Source organism: Oncorhynchus clarkii, chromosome 10, assembly GCF_045791955.1.
Source record: "Oncorhynchus clarkii lewisi isolate Uvic-CL-2024 chromosome 10, UVic_Ocla_1.0, whole genome shotgun sequence".
Classification (NCBI taxonomy): domain Eukaryota; kingdom Metazoa; phylum Chordata; class Actinopteri; order Salmoniformes; family Salmonidae; genus Oncorhynchus; species Oncorhynchus clarkii.
This window is the reverse complement of record NC_092156.1, coordinates 65637620-65656731: the sequence shown is the minus strand read 5'-3', so window position 1 is coordinate 65656731 and position 19112 is coordinate 65637620. Positions and strand designations below refer to the sequence as shown.

The 19112-nt window shown below is 46.1% G+C and overlaps 1 protein-coding gene across 6 annotated transcripts in view; it reads right to left on the bottom strand.

Annotated features, from left to right (window-relative positions):
* Nucleotides 1-19112, bottom strand: part of LOC139419013 (lipopolysaccharide-responsive and beige-like anchor protein) — a 313075-nt gene that overhangs the window by 277282 nt on the left and 16681 nt on the right. The window lies entirely within an intron of this gene.

Genomic DNA, 19112 nt, shown 5'->3' with positions numbered 1-19112 from the left:
ATTATTTGTATGGATTGGCAAGAAACGCATGAAAATCAGAGCAAGCAGCCCACAGCAGAACGGTCAGTGAAATATTATTTTACAAACTGAGCCTGAAGCAACAGAAAACCTCAGACTTATGAAAGCACGACAATACAGTCTGCTGCACTTCCTCCTGTGTACCTTGCAACTCATCGTTGGAGTAGGAGCACATGGCCTAACATGTGGTTAGACACACAAAGAGCTCAGCGAATCTATTACCTCAATCAATGACGTAATCATCCAGAGTCAGACTATTGGCAGCATCCCAAATGGTACCCTATTCCCCATTTGTTCAGAAGTAGTGTACTTTGACTAGGGTGCCATTTGGGACACAAGCTATAACCTGCAGGAGGCAGGGCCATGAGGGAGCCGCCCGCCACTTAGCAGTAAAACTCCACAAATATCACCTCCTTGCCTCCACTATGGAGGTCTGACTGAGCAGCGATGACAGCATAGAAAGACAAAACAGGAAATAACCCATTGTTGTGGGCACACTGAAAAGAGTCGTAAAATCCAGGCCCTCCAATTTCAGTCCTCCAGCAGCCTAAGAGCTGAGTAGTTCATAAAGTAGCCTAGTTTCTAGGGTAATAGATTTGAAACATTAAACATTTAATATGAAGTCAAATATTTCTGCTGACTCACGTTTACCTCAAGTACTGTAGCAGTAAAAGGCGACCTGTTTTCTGTCAACTTCACTCAAAACAGCACACACACGCCAGCTATACACGGCATTATCTCAGGGTAGTAAGTTGGTGGTTGAAGATATCCCTCTACTGGTGAGGGTGCTGTGCTTTGGCAAAGTGGGTGGGGTTATATCCTGCCTGGTTGGCCCTGTCGGGAGGGTATCGTCGGACAGGGTCACAGTGTCTCCCGACCCCTCCTGTCTCAGCCTCCAGTATTTATGCTGCAATAGTTTTGTGTGTCAGGGGGCTAGGGTCAGTCTGTTATATCTGGAGTATTTATCCTGTCTTATCCGGTGTCCTGTGTTAATTTAAGTATGCTCGCTCTCTCCTTCTCTCGGAGGACCTGAGCCCTAGGACCATGCCTCAGGACTACCTGGCCTGATGATTACTTGCTGTCCCCAGTCCACCTGGTCATACTGCTGCTCCAATTTCAACTGTTCTGCCTGCGGCTATGGAACTTTGACCTGTTCATCGGACGTGCTACTTTGTCCCGGACCTGCTGTTTTGGACTTTCTCTCTCTACCGCACCTGCTGTCTCTAACTCTGAATGATCGGCTATGAAAAGTCAACTGACATTTACTCCTGAGGTGCTGACCTGTTGCACCCTTCACAACCACTGTGATTAATTATTATCTAACCCTGCTGGTCATCTATGAACGCTTGAACATCTTGGCCATGTTCTGTTATAATCTCCAACCGGCACAGCCAGAAGAGGACTGGCCACCCCTCAGAGCCTGACTCCTCTCTAGGTTTCTTCCTAGGTTCCGGCCTTTCTAGGGAGTTTTTCCTAGCCACCGTGCTTCTACATCTAGTTTGATGTTTTAGGCTGGGTTTCTATACAGATACTGATGTAAAAAGAGCTTTAGAATTACATTTGATTGATTGAATATCCACACTAGCATAACACAAAAAAATAAGCAATGGGCATCAAAATGGATATTAACCCCTCAAACTACACAGAAATGGTGAATCATAGGAGTGAGGGATTGTTCTACCCAGGGAGCCTGTGTATGAGGTGCTTTGAAGGTCATTTGGCCAGACGAGACAGGCAGGGAGACACAGCAGCAACAGCATTCCTCTCCCTCCATCCAACTGCTCTCTCGTCATCTCTCCAACTGCTCTCTCGTCATCTCTCCAACTGCTCTCTCGTCATCTCTCCAACTGCTCTCTCGTCATCTCTCCAACTGCTCTCTCGTCATCTCTCCAACTGCTCTCTCGTCATCTCTCCAACTGCTCTCTCGTCATCTCTCCAACTGCTCTCTCGTCATCTCTCCAACTGCTCTCTCGTCCTCTCTTCAACTGCTCTCTCGTCATCTCTCCAACTGCTCTCTCGTCATCTCTCCAACTGCTCTCTCGTCATCTCTCCAACTGCTCTCTCGTCCTCTCTTCAACTGCTCTCTCGTCATCTCTCCAACTGCTCTCTCGTCATCTCTCCAACTGCTCTCTCGTCATCTTTCCAACTGCTCTCTCGTCATCTCTTCAACTGCTCTCTCGTCATCTCTTCAACTGCTCTCTCGTCCTCTCCCCAACTGCTCTCTCGTCCTCTCTTCAACTGCTCTCTCGTCATCTCTCGTTCTCTATCCAAGTCTCTCCCTCAAACCATTGTCTTTGTTCCAGGAGTCACCAGATCCCCTTGTGCGTAACCTAGCCTCTTAGCCTGGCTGTTCAGTCCCGAGGCCATTCTAAATTAATCATGGGTGAACACAAGCACAACAGCTGAGCAGAGCACAAACAACCTATCTCCATGGAACTTATGGAATTAGGTGGGGGAATTGTAGGGGTAATGGCAGTAGGAAAACACCAGGGCCAATATTCACAGTAGAAGTGCTGATCTAGGAACAGTTTTGCCTTTCAGATAATGAATAAGACCTGATCATAGACCAACACTTATACTCTGGGAATCTCTGTGAATACAGACCCAGAGGTAGAAATGCCTTACTAGGCTAATTGCAGTGGTCCCCAGTTATTAGAAGTCAACCCTACACCACCAGAATTCCCAGTGAATAGAACAGGCCTAGTTAAGGCTAATGATTAGGGGGACTGTGCCAGTGTGCAACCATCAGGTTTAGATAGAACCAGTGGAGATCACAGAGGGTAGTCAGAGGATAGAACCAGTGGAGATCACAGAGGGTAGTCAGAGGATAGAACCAGTGGAGATCACAGAGTTCCTAGGGGCAGGAGCGGAGTACATGGGGATAAGATCAACAGCAGCCATGGATGAGGTCATGTGATGCAGGGGAAGATCAGAGCCAGAAACAAATTATGGGCATTTTGTACCACAGGGGAAATGGCTCTCTTCAAATGACCTGTAGTAGACACAGTGATGTGAAGCCAGGCTACTCATATACAGCACTACTGTTGCCTGATCTTCTCCGTCTGACTGTGTGTGTGTTTTTATTTGTGATTGTATTTATTATGGATCCCCATTAGTTCTTGCCAAGGCAGCAGCTACACTTCCTGGGGGTCCAGCAACATAAGACAGTTAAATAGTGATTCAAATAAAACATGACTTCACATTACATTACATCTTACCCAACACATTCAGTGTGTTCCCTCAGACCACCACGCCACCACCTCAACATCCATGCGCAGGTGTGTGTAGAGCGTGTGTCTTTTCAGGTGTATCGTGTCTGTGTCTGTGTGTGTGTCTCTTCAGTCTGCGCTATTCCATAAGGTGTATTTTTATCTGTTTTTAAAATGTGATTCTACTGCTTGCCTCAGTTACCTGATGTGGAATAGAGTTTCATATAGTTATGGCTCTATGTTGTACTGTGCACCTCCCATAGTCTGTTCTGGACTTGGGGACTGTGAAGAGACCTCTGGTGACATGTCTTGTGGGGTATGCATGGGTGTCCGAGCTGGGTGCTAGTTGTTTAAATCAGACAGCTAGGTGCATGCAGCTCGTCAACACGTCTTACAAAAACAAGTAGTGAAGAAGTCAATCTCTCCACTTTGATCCATGAGAGATTTACAATGTTCTCTCTCCGTTTACATTTAAGGGCCGGCCGTCCTGCCCTGTTCTGAGCCAATTGTAATTTTCCCGAGGTCCCTCCTTGTGGCACCTGACCACACGACTAAACAGTAGTCCAGGTGCCACAAAACCTGTAGGACCTGCTTTGTTGACAGCACTGTTAAAAAGGCAGAGCAACTCTTTATCATGGACTGAACTCTCCCCATCTTAGCTACTGTTGTATCAACATGTTTTGATCATGACAGGTTACAATCCAGGGTTCCTCAAAGCAGTTTAGTCACCTTACCTTGCTCAATTTCCACATTATTCATTATAAGATTTAGTTGAAGTTTAGGGTTTAGTGAATGATTTGTCCCAAATACAATGGTATGGCGTTTTTGAAATATTTAATGACTAACTTATTCCTTGCCACGCATTGTGTCTGTGTGTGTGTGTGTGTGTGTGTTTCCATTATAAATGTTTCTCTTCCTCTCCTAATGAAATCACGATTCATTCTATGGGTGGAATCCTTTGAATTAAAAGTCATTTGCCTGAATGAGGCACTGAGACAAAGGAATCAAAGCAGAGACAGAGGACACATGGTGTTAGCTGCTGTGGGTCGTAGAGGAACCGGCCTAAAGGGAGGACAGGACGTCTGACAGTGGCGGTTTCCCAGAAGGCACCATGGCAACCTATTTCCATAGGACTTAAGACAGCTGTCATGTTGCCTGACTTCAATGAAATAAAATGATTATTTGTCACATGCTTCAAGACAACAGGTGTAGACTAACAGTGAAATTACGGGCTCTTCTGGAGCCCGTAAGACTGCAGCTATTCAGTGCAGCACCATCTCGTTCATTAAATTGCCATACACTTAGGAACAACTTCCTAATTCTGACTTGCGACCCCTTTTGCCCTCAGAACAGCCTCATTTCGATGGGGCATGGACTCTACAGGGTGTCGATTATAATGCTTCCCACAGTTGTGTCAAGCTGTCTGGATGTCTTTTTGGTGGTGGACCATTCTTGATACACACGGGAAACTGTTGAGCATGAAAAACCCAGTAGTGTTGCAGTTCTTGACACACTCAAACCGGTGCGCCTGGCAACTACCACCATACCCCATTCAAAGGCACATATTTTGTCTTGCCCATTCACCCTCTGAACGGCACACATACACAATCCATGTCTCAATTGTCTCAAGGCTTAAAAATCCTTCTTTAACGTGTCTCCTCCCCTTCATCTACACTGATTGAAGTGGATTTAACAAATGACATCAATAAGGGATCATAGAGTTTACCTGCATTCCCCTGGTCAGTCTGTCATGGAAAGAGCAGGTGTTCTTAATGTTTTGTGCACTCAATTTAGGATGCATACATTCACACTAAGCAGCCGTTGGAACGTGGTTTACTATTGAAGCTCAGCTGTAACATAAATATGTAAATGTTTGGCTGAAGGGGTTTAAAGGGCATGTTTCCCCCTCTGTTCTGTCTCTACTGTGAACTCCAACGCAACACATTAGTCACAGCTGGTTTTGGAGACATTGTAGTTGGACTCAGAAATCCTGGCACTATCTCAAACTAGGTGAAGGATTACATGTGTCAGGGGCAATTCTTGCGTGACAGACCCTAGCGTTTCAAAATGACCAGACTTTCTTGCAGGATTTAATCCAAAATCATGCTTAGACCACCCTAAAAATGTGTTGTTGTTTTTTTTTTTTTACAGACATCCAGAATTGTGTTAATCTGTCCCTGCAGGGTAAGTGGTGAAAATGTCAGTCATCTTCAAATATGTCATGTCCATGTTCCTGCTATGGGTCATAAACACATCCCACAGTAATCACTAGTCGGCTGAAGCAAGGAGGAAACGCTCGCTGCCTTTGTAGCTCATTTCCATTTCCATCAGCTCTATTAATTGGATCGCTTTAACGAGGTCTCTGACCGTCGCTAGCTGCTGTCGAGCTATTCTACCACTGAGGGGTGTGACTTAGCTCACACATGAGTCTCTGACAGGCAATTAAAAGTCGTAGCTCGCTCCCTACAAGCCCACCTCCAAATCAAACATTCACCGCGGTGATGTCGGACATGGCGTCGCGAACAACGAACGCCACCGTCACATAATCCACTGTTGTGATGAGCGAGCCCTCACTTCTCCGCCCAGCGAGGACGCCTTGACATCAGCTGCTGAAACTGTTCAAACTAACAGATACAAAACCACCATCACCTAAAGAATCCCATGGGGGGGTGACAACTGCTTAGAGGAAATTAGCTTGTGATGAAGACACGAACCGATGATACGGCTTCATCGAGAGATATAGAGAGAGAGACAGGGGATGAGGAGAGAGAGAGAGACACGGGATGAGGAGAGAGAGAGAGAGACAGGGGATGAGGAGAGAGAGAGACGATGAGGAGAGAAAAAGAGGGAGACAGGGAGAGTAGTGAGTTAAGGCATAGAGGATATAAACTAGCCTGGAGGTCCTGCAGCCTTGTTTTCTACTGAGAGCCCCACACTGTCAGATTGATCAGGGTGATAGCTCAGCTTAACTGTCTTCACAGCCAATACACACACACACACAATTCGTTTTCACATTAGTTTCATGACACACTCCAACTCCCTGAGAATGCCCTCCTCTCCAATGCAGCATAATGGCTTCCATGAGCTCCCCAACCAACTATTAACAAGACGATGGCATCATAAGAGCGAGCCCTGCAGCTATGGACTGCTGTATTGAGAGAGGGAGGAGAGGAGGTGATGTGATAAATCATGCAGTAGCTGAGAGAAGCACAAGAGATGATGAAGATGATGCCAGTGTAAAAAGGCCAAGTCAAATATTTCAGCAAGGACCACAGGGGTAAACCACTGTTCCTTCTCATTGTAAACAAGACTGAAAAAGACCAGACCTCTTCTATTCACAAAAATAACAGAAACTAGCCCCTTAGGAGAAAACATATCTTTAAAAGTCCTGCTAGAACACTGTTTTGAGGTTTTGACAACCCCTCTGTGTCAACGAGACTCGAGATATCATCCTCTTTTCAAACAGAAAGAAATGTCAATTCATCAGCTTGAGGTAGACTATGATGTGACAGTCCTACAGCTAATTATGACCTGATATAGGCCAATGTGAGGGTTTGAGCTGCAGAGTCACTGGTAGTAGTGATCTGATGTTCAGAGGCACATCCTCCCCCGACACCACGCTCGGAGAAAGAGGAAGACAAACAGATGGGATTGAGCAGGGAGGGAGAGAGAGAAAGGCGGGTGGGGGGGTGGGGGGGCTTCCTTAAAGTTGTGAGTAAGAACAATTCTAAATTTGCTCACACAGGACCAGAGTTGACATTGCAGATTAGAGGATGGGGATTGGAGAACCACACATATTTGGGGGGAGGGGGGAAACAGACATGAGAGTGCTTGAAGTTTACAACGTACACCCTTGCACTTCCAATACTGCCTAGTTACAGAGATATGCACAGCATCAAATGTATTCTGTTAGTAATATCCTTTATCAAACACATCCAGCATCTTAATGTGTTCAACATGTTCCTTTAAGTTCAGGACAAATATCTTTTCAGTGAGTTCTCTTATTGCACAAATAGTGATTAATGACCAACTTGCAGAAATTACACTTTTACACGGTTGGAGAGAGAAAAATAAGAAAAATGTCTCTCTTTAATCAAAAATGCATTATTAAATCAATGAATTCTAAATAAAAAGGAGCGATGATCTGACATTGTTGACCCCATTCTAACTCATTAACATTTAGTTCCACAACCGTGCCTTTTTCATGCTATTAGTGACACACACACACACACACACATGAAATGAGCAGCGGGGGCCATAGCTGATCTAATATGATCTCGTCCAGCAGTTGTGGATTAAAACGATGGCTTCCAGACGTTTTGTTCACTGTGGGGTGTTGCGTCATTAGATTAGGAGTGTGTGTACGTGTGAGTACATTTGTGTGTGTGCCTACATCCCTCTGCAATTACGCTTAATGAATGCTTCCCCATTATGGTCCTCTCCATTAGAGAGCACACAGGGCTGGCATTCCATCAGAACAATTAACACCTACAGGCTCATTACATCATAGTATATTCATATCACCGTCTACTCAATCACACTGTTCTCCAGGGCTAAATGTACAGCGAAGTAACTACTTGCTTAAACACTCACTTCATCTATGTAGGCCACTAGGACTGGTACACACTCCGCTAGGCATCCAAGAGTCAACATATCATGTTGGTTGTCGTGGTAATAGAAAACAGAGTAAGACAACAAGGAGCAAAACATTTTTAGACTGTAGGCTTCGACAAATATGTCTGTGACTGGTTGTACATGGCATTATTCTCCATGCTGCGGTGTTATCGTCACCATAACAGCCAGGCTGGCTGGCTCGCTGTCTTAGCTGTGAAACAGACCTCACGTTGATGTTCCACTTCAGTTCCTTTTAGTTGATATGTTCCATGCACAGAGGGCTGCTTTCAGACTGTACTGTTCTGTGTAGGTTTGTTGATGTTACAGCCAGGTCGCATGAGGACTGGGGAGGTCCACAGGGAGGGAGGGAGTTCTTGAGCCTGTTCAGGAGCACCAGCTGCCTGCCTGCCAACACATTAATAAACTCACTACTGCACAGCACAGCTGCGGCTAGAAAACACTTTAGCCTGCCCCCCACCCCCACCCCCTCCAGGAGCAGAAGAAAAACTACCAGCCAGGAGTTGTAATCACACAGAGGAGGAGGTGGGGTCGGCCGGCCGGCCGGATGCACAGAGCCTTATCCAGTCCACTGTAATGTATGATCAGCTCTACACTGACTGTAGTGCTATAAATCAACAGGCACCATAAATAGCAAGAACCCTGGCCTCAGAACTGTACAAAATATAGTTTGGTACGTTTAGATTTCTCTCACACTGTAAAGCAGATAACCACACATCCTGGAAGTCTTTCTATTGGGTTAGCCTTTGAGGTAAAAACTATGCATTTCCTTCTCTTATCAGATTTGTAAACTTCACCATGTGATTTATAGCTTGCAATCTAGCCTGGTCCCATTTGTGCTGTCTTGCGAGGTGGCAAGACAGACAGGACAAACAGACCAGGGACCAGGCTATAGGCCTAAAACAAGGTAGCAGCTCAAACAGTTACATTTTAAAAACAACCCATCTCTTCTCTTTCATCTGACTAAACGGATGCCAGTTCCTTTGATAGCAGAGAGCACAGAGATATTTGACCATAATCTCTCCCTTTCTCTTTTATCGCTGGCGATTTCTCTGCTGCAGTTGTGGATGGAAGATGGAAATTCCACAGCTTAACTGCCGTTACTCTGTCAAGATTAAAATGGCTAGGCATTAAGGCAGGCTCTTCTCTCTCATTACTCAGTCTAGGTATCGTTATCAGTGGGAATGCAGCCCTGTTTTACAGAGCCGTTTATCACCCTGTAGCCACACATTAAACCTGACTGATTCAGCTACGGCCCTGGAGGCTGGAGTGGCTGTGGGGCCCCTGGAGGCTGGAGTGGCTGTGGGGCCCCTGGAGGCTGGAGTGGCTGTGGGGCCCCTGGAGGCTGGAGTGGCTGTGGGGCCCCTGGAGGCTGGAGTGGCTGTGGGGCCCCTGGAGGCTGGAGTGGCTGTGGGGCCCCTGGAGGCTGGAGTGGCTGTGGGGCCCCTGGAGGCTGGAGTGGCTGTGGGGCCCCTGGAGGCTGGAGTGGCTGTGGGGCCCCTGGAGGCTGGAGTGGCTGTGGGGCCCCTGGAGGCTGGAGTGGCTGTGGGGCCCTGGAGGCTGGAGTGGCTGTGGGGCCCTGGAGACTGGAGTGGCTGTGGGCCCTGGAGGCTGGAGTGGCTGTGGGCCCAGGTATTTTTCCTGAACATGTGACTTGACCAGGAAAAACAATGGGTGCTAGCTATAACTACACTCTAAATATCAACTCTGGTCAGATCTTGGTCAAGTCATGTTGGTCAGGAGACTTTCCTGGGTTTATAAAGCTACTCAGTCGCAGACATAACATTGGTGCTTCTGCTGTCTAGACCATTGGTGCTGTCTATCTATAGTAGTGATCTGACATGGTGTTGGTTCAGCAGCTGAATGGGCCGTCCCGCCCGTGAGGAAAGGGTGAGGGGAGGTCAGGAAATGACCCTCATTCCCTTTTTGCTTTTCCAGGAAACCTCCAAATCTGCTCTCTGATATGAGAGGCTGGCTGATCTTTCTGAGAACAAGACATTACATTTTACATCAACAAAGCACGGTCATTCTAAGTAAAATCTACTTCATAAATAGGTGCTATCTACTGTCAAAACAGTCTTCCAGGAAACTTATTTTCTAATGGACTCTTTCTGGGAACTAGAATACATGTACAGATAAAAACTTGGAAAGTATTTGAAAAAGACTCAAATATGCATTTAACCCAGGTATCTGAAATAAGTATTTGAAATAAGTATTTGAAAAAGACTCAAATACAACTTGGTAGACATAATAACCATTTAAAGTACTCATTTTGGGCTGTGTATTTGAAAATACTCAAATACCAGATACTGAAATACTTGTGTATTTGAACCCAGCTCTGGTTTTAATTAGACTACAGTGCAAAGTTGCATGACAATAGACCACCTACAAACATGGGAGAGATGTCGGCCCTTTAAAAGCAGAAGACCAGATCAACAGGTGATGAAGAAAGAATAGGCACAGTGTGTGTTTACATGCACACTAATAATTAGATATTAAACTGATTATGGCAGAAGGTTGAATATACCAATAGTCATGTAAACACCTTATTCTGCTCATCTTAAAAATCGGCTTCAGGTCATAATCGAAGTAAGCATTAGCCAATTAAAACACCTGGTTTTGTGAGCAAATCAGTCTGATTTTTAGGAGATGTAAATCAGAGTTAGAGCGGCAGATTTTATCAGCGGGTGTGCTAGTACGATCAGCACCAGTGTTCCTTCTATCGCACGAGTGAAGTGAGTTCGGAAAAACTTTAAAAGTATGCATCTTAGGAATAGTTTTCAAATACAAACATTATGTCCAAACTTAGAATTAAATAAGCTTCACAAAAATAACATGGTCACTGCCGATTTTCTGCATGTATCAAAAGTCCCATCAGGTAGCCTGAGTTCAGATGTGTCCATGTAAAAACAGGATTATTAGGGAGATCGTTCTTCTTGCAAAGCACGTAAAACACTATTATATTAATCTGACCATTCACAATAATCATAATATATTCTGCATGTAACCATACTAAATGATTGGTATTTATTAGGGATCCCAATTAGCTGTTGCCAAGACAGCAACTACTCTTCCTGCAGTCCAAACACATTAAGATTATACATAAAACAGTACACCATATAACATAATTACGCCACTACATATCTACAATACAGAATGTGGTTCAGGTATGCACGAGGCTTATTGGTTTTGCATACTACCCTTAACTACCTACATATGGGCTGATGTGCAGGAGAGCAGGAGGCTTGGTGTTATTCTGAAACAACATGGGTGGCTATAAATAGCATTATGGATGGAGCCTGGGTGAGGCAATATACATCACGGAGGAGCTGCTGTCTACATCCAGCTAGGTTGTTTTTGCATAGGAGATATGAACATAATGAGCACACACACACACACACAGGGAGAGACTACCCAGCTGCTAATTAGCAGACTTAATTACTACAGATCCCCACAGCCACTGCATGACCTCTTCACCTTCAAAAACAGTTGTTGACCATCCTAGCGCATTGTTGTATTTGTACTTTAGAGGAAGTGTACGCACATCCAGTGACTTGCACATCCAGGGTACAAAGAGTAAAGTCACGATGTCGAAGACCTTTGGGTCTAAACGTTGCACAATAATATTGTAAGCGTTCAACAATGTGCGGGTAGGCCTCAATCTTTCTTTAACAAATCCATTACTCACGTGGATTTTATGTTTATTGGACAATGCACATTGATCAAGATTTGCTGTAAATGTGCCAGATTGTACCAGCCAAATAGTTGTCATCTGTAGTCCCTTCTTTGTTTGTTTAGAAAAGGCCCAGGGACTTGATTATGTCAGCAGGACATCCATCCATGGAGCAGCAGACCAGTGGTGTAGCTGGTGAACGTAGTGGCATACAGGGGATACAGTGTCTCATTCAGGGCTTGTCCATAGCCATGGAGCAGCAGACCAGTGGTGTAGTTGGTGAATGTAGTGGCATACAGGGGATACAGTGTCTCATTCAGGGCTTGTCCACAGCCATGGAGCAGCAGACCAGTGGTGTAGCTGGTGAATGTAGTGGCATACAGGGGATACAGTGTCTCATTCAGGGCTTGTCCACAGCCATGGAGCAGCAGACCAGTGGTGTAGCTGGTGAACGTAGTGGCATACAGGGGATACAGTGTCTCATTCAGGGCTTGTCCACAGCCATGGAGCAGCAGACCAGTGGTGTAGCTGGTGAACGTAGTGGCATACAGGGGATACAGTGTCTCATTCAGGGCTTGTCCACAGCCATGGAGCAGCAGACCAGTGGTGTAGCTGGTGAACGTAGTGGCATACAGGGGATACAGTGTCTCATTCAGGGCTTGTCCACAGCCACACTTCAAAACCCCTTCAGTTTGTACAATGGCTGTGCACTGGCCTTTTTCTCTACCTCTCTGTCACTCTTCCTCTCTCACCGTCTTTATCGCTCGCTCTCTCATCCTACGCCGCCCCCCCCCTCCCCCCTCCCCCCTCCCCTCTCTCTCAGTGGCAGATATTTCAGAATAACCATTCCCATGTAGACACTCTGACAAGACTGCATTGATTCAATTGCTGAGGGTGATGGTGGGTCTGGTCACCCGTAATTGAACCTTAAACTTTACATCCGGAACGTGCGTCTGCCTTTGAGAACAAGCATTAGGGAAGTCCTGACAAAGATAGGTGGGGGGGAGAGAGAGAGAGAGAGAGAGAGAGAGAGAGAGAGAGAGAGAGAGAAAGAGAGAGAAAGAGAGAGAAAGAGAGAAAAAGAGAGAAAGAGAGAGAAAGAGAGAGAAGAGAAAAAGAGAGAAAAAGAGAGAAAGAGAGAAAAAGAGAGAAGCGAAAAAGAGAAAGCGAAAAAGAGAAAGAGAGAGAGATAGGTACAGCCTAGTAGAGCAGGGAGATGGTCACTGAGCCAGGCACAGTGCAGCATCTCTTCTGCCATATGAGCATGTGAGTCTGTGCATAGTGATCTGGCAGACTCACATAGGAGGACTGTCGTCCACAGCCTCAAACCAGCCAGCAGACAGACTTCAAATAGATGTATTTAGAGAACAGACAACCAGACAGTCAAGATACTGTCATCATCACTGATCATTGTAATGTACTTCAAAGTCTTCTTGAAGGGAAAAAAAGATCTAGCCTCGTACTTTCACACTGTTCTCATACCACACTGCCTAGTTGCATAATATGAGCTCGTCATTAAATCAGTAGACAAATATTCTAGAAACTGGCCAACAGCCAAGTTTGTGATGAAGCACGTTAATGATTTACCATTGAAGAAGGTCAGAGCTGTGGTGAATGCTTGGGAAACATTCCTCGTTTACTAGGCTATTTTCACTTCCTTTTAACAGATGCTTCCATTTCAAAATGTACACCAAACCTTACTAACATCATGTCAATGTGGGGCTAATTATTGGTTATGGTCACTTCATATCAGACAGACACTATTCTCTAGCACTGTGGTCAAATTGTGGTGAATTATTGGTTACAATATGGCCAAATGCTAATATTCGACACCAGTGTCAGAGGACTGTGGTCCTCCATTGGGAATCAGGAAGCACGTTGCTGCCTCGGCATGTTCTCATCCTGAGACGCCTCTACTCAATCACTACACCTTCCTGTGATTCTTACTACGTGATAAATGCCATCGGCGAGGCTTCCTCTGTCTGTTCCCAGAGCTGTGTCAACAGGAGATCTGGCCCTACACTCCACCCACAGCCATCTTGTTGTTGTTTTGGCCCAGAAATTGAGCCAAAAGATAAGACCTGCTAATTACTCTGTGACGGAGTAGAGGCAAGTTAGCAAGCAAGTCTCACTCGGAGTCTGAAAGGTCGAGGACTAGTGTCCTCTCTGCTATGAATAATCCCACAGTGACTCCATGTTAGGCCTCCTGATCAAACCAGAGCATATGGAGTGAGCACAGCCTGGTGAGAAAGCGGTCAGTTGGACATAGAATTATAACAGCTGATGACTCTACCTCTAAGGGGCCAGAGCATTCCCTGATCACACTGTGTGCGTGTGTGTATGTGTGTGTGTTGGAGCCATCTGTAGTGTAGAGGAGTAGCAGGGCCTCCTCACATAGCTCGGTCTGTATAGAAAAACAGACAGCTGGGTATTGTAGATCTCCTGGATCACATGGACTTCCTCACATGCCTGAGCCAGTGAACATCAATACTGAGGCCAGGCTCACTCACCCTGCTGTTTGCTGTTTCCCATCAACACACATCGTAGGGCCATAGTCCATCAAATCTGCTACTGCGTCTCCCAAAAAAATAATTCAAAAATGTCCAAGAATATATGTTTTAATTCATGTACTCATCAAAATAAATGTTAACTGTGATACAATTAGCATTTTACTTTATAGAAAGCTTTACATCCTTTCACACAAGGCTGCAGAGTGCTTGTAATCCCCCCCCCCCCAAAAAAAGTTACCGGTTCATTGAATACAACTTGAGAGTCTACAAATAGCTTACCAAACCATGCTAAGCACGGATGTACGGTATAGAGCTAATTTGCCAAATTGGTGGACCGCATTATCGTAAGTTCACAACTACGCAGAGCTGCATTACTCCCTGATACAGCAATGTTTCTGCTTGAAATAACATGGCCTCCAGAAGCTAATAATCATGTGACCTAGTGAAGGATGAAATGTTCGTTTGCTTCAGTCTCTCAAAGGAAGAACATTGGGCCTCTTTCTCTATATCCGCAGGCTTGCTGTGCAGGCAGGAGAGCCACTCCTTGTTAATGAACATCACTGTGTTGCATATATTACACAGCTGAACCCCTCAACACTCAACATAGATGAATGTGTACAACAGTAATGTTCTGCCCTTACTCACCCTGCTATAAAAGCACAGGAGGGAAAGAGGATGTATAACCATGATAAAATGCTAGTACATTTTGTGTGTGTGTAACAGCCAGTGTGGCACACCGGCCGGTCTTAACTCTTCATCCCCCTGCAAAGTCCTCTCCCAACAAAGGACAGGGGGAGACAGGAGGGAGGCGGGGGGAGGCAGGAGGAGAGAGGGGGAGACAGGAAGGAGGCGGGGGGAGACACGGAGCACAGCCTGTCAGGTTGGCGTGACGGAACACTCATAGTCACGATTCCCAGGCGGTGACATGCCTCGTCTGGCCGGCCCAGGATGATGGTTCATCTGCGGATGGAATTACAGCTGCATCTGATTGGTGGGTAGGGAGGATATACACACTGCCATAAAACAACCTCAAACATGGATAGATTGAGAATGTTCAGTGAATCTGATGGTGTGCGTGAGTGTGTGCATCTACACAGGTCCCACAAACTAGGCCTATACTGTTTCTGTATTAGTCCAGGCAGAGGTTTCCTGCTGTGGTTTCTACTCTGCTCTTTACCTCAATCAGCCTGACTAACCGGTGTCTGTATGTAGCTACTTTTATAGCCTGTTTTTCACTGTCTTTTTACTGTTGTTTTTATTTCTTTACTTACCTATTGTTCACCTAATACCTTTTTTTGCACTGTTGGTTACAGCTTATAAGTAAGCATTTCACTGTAAGGTCTACACCCGTTGTATTCGGCGCACGTGACAAATAAACTGACTTGATTTGATTTGACTAACGAGACATCTCAGCAGAGAAGGTGAAATCCCTCACACAGAGAGGAACATAAAGGAAAGGCAATGCAAGCTTTGTGAAACAGGCCTACACCTTCCCTGCAAAGGAAGTGAGCTGGCACAGCTAACCACATGCTGCCTGTAAACATGTTGCATCAATCATGCTGCATTCCGTAGCAGACAATGGCAAAGAACAGTGGTTAACATCTGGAGTGTAGCCAACTCAAGAAAAAAAAAATCTGGATGGATTCTCCTCGGGTTTTCGACTGCCACATCGGTTCTGTTATACTCACAGACATTAGTTTAACCGTTTTGGAAACTTTAGAGTGTTTTCTATCCAATACTACCAATTATATGCATATCCTAGCTTCTGGTCCTGAGTAACAGGCAGTTTACTTTGGGCACCTCAGTCATCCAAATTTCCGAATACTGCCTATTCCTGAGAAGTTCAAATCTGGAGTGTAGCCAATATGTCACTTCAGCATTTTGGCAGCTGTGTGAATGTAAACAGTTGGCCTGCGTTGTGTTGTGGAGGTGTTTATGAATTGCATCGAATGTGCGGAGTGCAGTTCCTCCTAGTTCTGAGGCAGGGGGGGTGCAGTCTAACCGGCAGCTGTACGGCCACCTACCTCAATCTATCCATGTTTGACGTTGTTTTATGGCAGTGGGTGTGACAGCATCACCCCTAGAACCTCCCTACCCACCAATCAGACGCAGCTGTAATTCCATCCGCAGATGAACCATCACCCTGGGCCGGCCAGACGAGGCATGTCACCGCCCGGGAATCGTGACTATGAGTGTCGCGTCACGCCAACCTGACAGGCTGTGCTCCGTGTCTCCCCCCGCCTCCTCCTCTCTCGGGAGAGGGCTTTACAGGGGGATGAAGAGTTAAGACCGCCTCGGCGTGCCACATTGGCTGTTTCACACAGACAAAGGAAAAACAAGTCAAGGGTACAGGATGAATCAAAGCCATCAATCAATAGGCCCCAGCCTGTCTTGGCCATTCACACAGCAACACTAGATTACCGAGGTCACCTCAACCACCACACACACACACACACACACACACACACACGCGCACACACACACACACTGTTTATACTACAGTTTAGAGATCAGAATGTGGGATCATTTGGAGCCACAACACTAGTAACAAAAGGATTTAGGACAATGATGCAATGTCACCTAGCTTCAACCTGGATTACCCCACTGCCAGCAAGCCTCCTTCCAGACAATGACGTGATGAATCACATGGGTGTAAGAGGCCTAGGCCGACACCACACCGTGCATGACAAGACACCCTGACACCAGAACACAATGGAACGGGACGGTGCCATAAGAGCAGAGGAGGAGATTCCAGCGCCCACATTCGTGAGTAAGAGAGAGAAACACGACAGTCACACTAAACCCAATATTACTGGGACACACAAACATGCTCAAAATGGAGAAACCTGTACAACCTGAACAACCTACAATCAGTGAGTAACCGCTCAATGCTCTCACGCTGTAGTAAGAAGGTCCTTCTAGCAATGCCAAATCTTTCCATGGTGGATGCCTGCCTGCTTCATTGGTTAAGCCACTTGAATAGTCAGGGGGTGGACAGTATAGTTCAAGCCAGGTGTTATCCAAGGCCAGACAATTCACTGGAGTGCCCATGTTCTTGAGAGGAAACATCAGTCAGCCAGTCAATAGGCTGACATCAAAAGGGCTGGGTGAAATAGTCATAGCCGTTTCAACAGAGGATAGAACCTTTAAACAAGACAAGTGTGTATGAAATGCACTGTGTGAAATGCACTGTGTGAAATGCACTGTGTGAAACTGCTGTATGAGGCACATTTGTAAAGCAGCGTGAGCAGGAGCTGGCAAAGATGTCTGCATGAGACCGAGTCTGCATGCAACTAAACTCGGCCATACGAGACGTACGTGTGAGACTGACACACTAGAATAGCAGAGGGTGTTGTGGGACCCGAGTAAGCATTGCTCTGGTCAGTACAAGGGCGGCAGGCATCCTAGTGTTTAAGAGCACACCGAAAGGTCACTGGTTCGAGTCCCCGAGCCGGCTAGGTGGAGAGAAAAAATATATGTCCATGTGCCCTTGAGCAAGGCACTTAACCCAAACTGCTCCTGTAAGTGGCTCTGGATCAGAGCGTCTGCTAGATGACTCAAATGTAAAATGTACAAGAGGATACAATCATTACAATGACGTCTAAAGAGGGTGTTTGAAACGACACTGAATGAAAGTGGCCCTACGAGAACGACAACAGAAGCAACCGAAGCGTATCATAGGAACAGAGTGAGCTGAGCGTTATGTCTGGCTAGAGTTAGCCTCTCCCACAGACAGGCCTGACAGCCAGCCTCCCTCCACTCAGGGGGATAATTACACGTGGCTGTGGTTGAGCGCGCCGGTGCCGTTCAGGTTGCCGAGGTGTCAGGGACGATAACGGCTCTAATGGCGCCCGGCCCTCGCTAAAAGCCACACTGCAATTAGTATGCAAAGGGATGGCGGCTAGGTTACGACTACAGCACTACGTCGCCGGCCCCCGTCTCGCTGTAAAGAGTCACCGTCGGGCACTTCTATTAGAGACGATCAACACTTAAATCAGGGACACCGCCTGGTATAGAGGTCCTGGATGGCAGTTTCCATACCGAGCGGTGACGCAGCCAGTCATTCTGAGGCACTGGGTGGCAGTTTCCATACTGAGAGGTGACGCAGCCAGTCATTCTGAGGCCCTGGATGGCAGTTTCCATACCGAGCGGTGACGCAGCCAGTCATTCTGAGGCCCTGGATGGCAGTTTCCATACCGAGCGGTGACGCAGCAAGTCATTCTGAGGCACTGGGTGACAGTCAATAGGAGTTTGATCTGAACTCTGAGCTGAACCCAACCTCTCAGTGGAATCAGGAGTCACCATAAGGCCTTTACGGGTGTCTGGGACAGGTGTCTCTGTACCCCCGTTATCATCTGATCTCTCTCACTCTGTAGTATGTGATCCGGTCAAGTAGCTACTAGGCTACTGTAAGCAAGCTACCGATGATAAAGGCAATATAATCCAACCAGAAATGTGAAGTGTGTGTGTCTGTTAGACTAAACCTGCAGTGGTATATTACCATATTATCACACACAAAGATCAAGGATAAACTCTTCGGCATAAACAGCCCATCTAAAAAGTCCCGTCTCAACAACTGAGCTTTTCATCCGTGCGAGTCTTTGGTCGCCTTTGGCTAGCGATTAGCAGGTGTGTGTTTACATAAAGCGAAACGCACCCTTCAATGCAACAACATTGATTTAATCTGCCTGTACAGATGAGTAAGCATAGCTGAAGGGAGACTGGGGAAGATGCAACTGAAAAACGCTCCTTTCGGATTTGTCAACTTGGCAGTTTGTATACAATGAATTAAATGCATGAAACTTGCCTGGCTGTGATAAATGGAGTAAATGCAGCTCTGATATTATATTCCTAAAATAGCAATAGTAGTAGAATGGTAATATACCACTGCAGGTTTAGCTTGGCCTTTGCCTCATGAATCACTGTGCCCTGAGGACAGGCAAAGAATGCTTAATGGCCACCACGCAATGGCAGTGTCCTTATTGACACCCTAATCCCTAGTGCACTACTTCTGACCATGGCCCATAGTGCTATGTTAAAATAATCTGTGCACGATGTAGGGAATAGGGT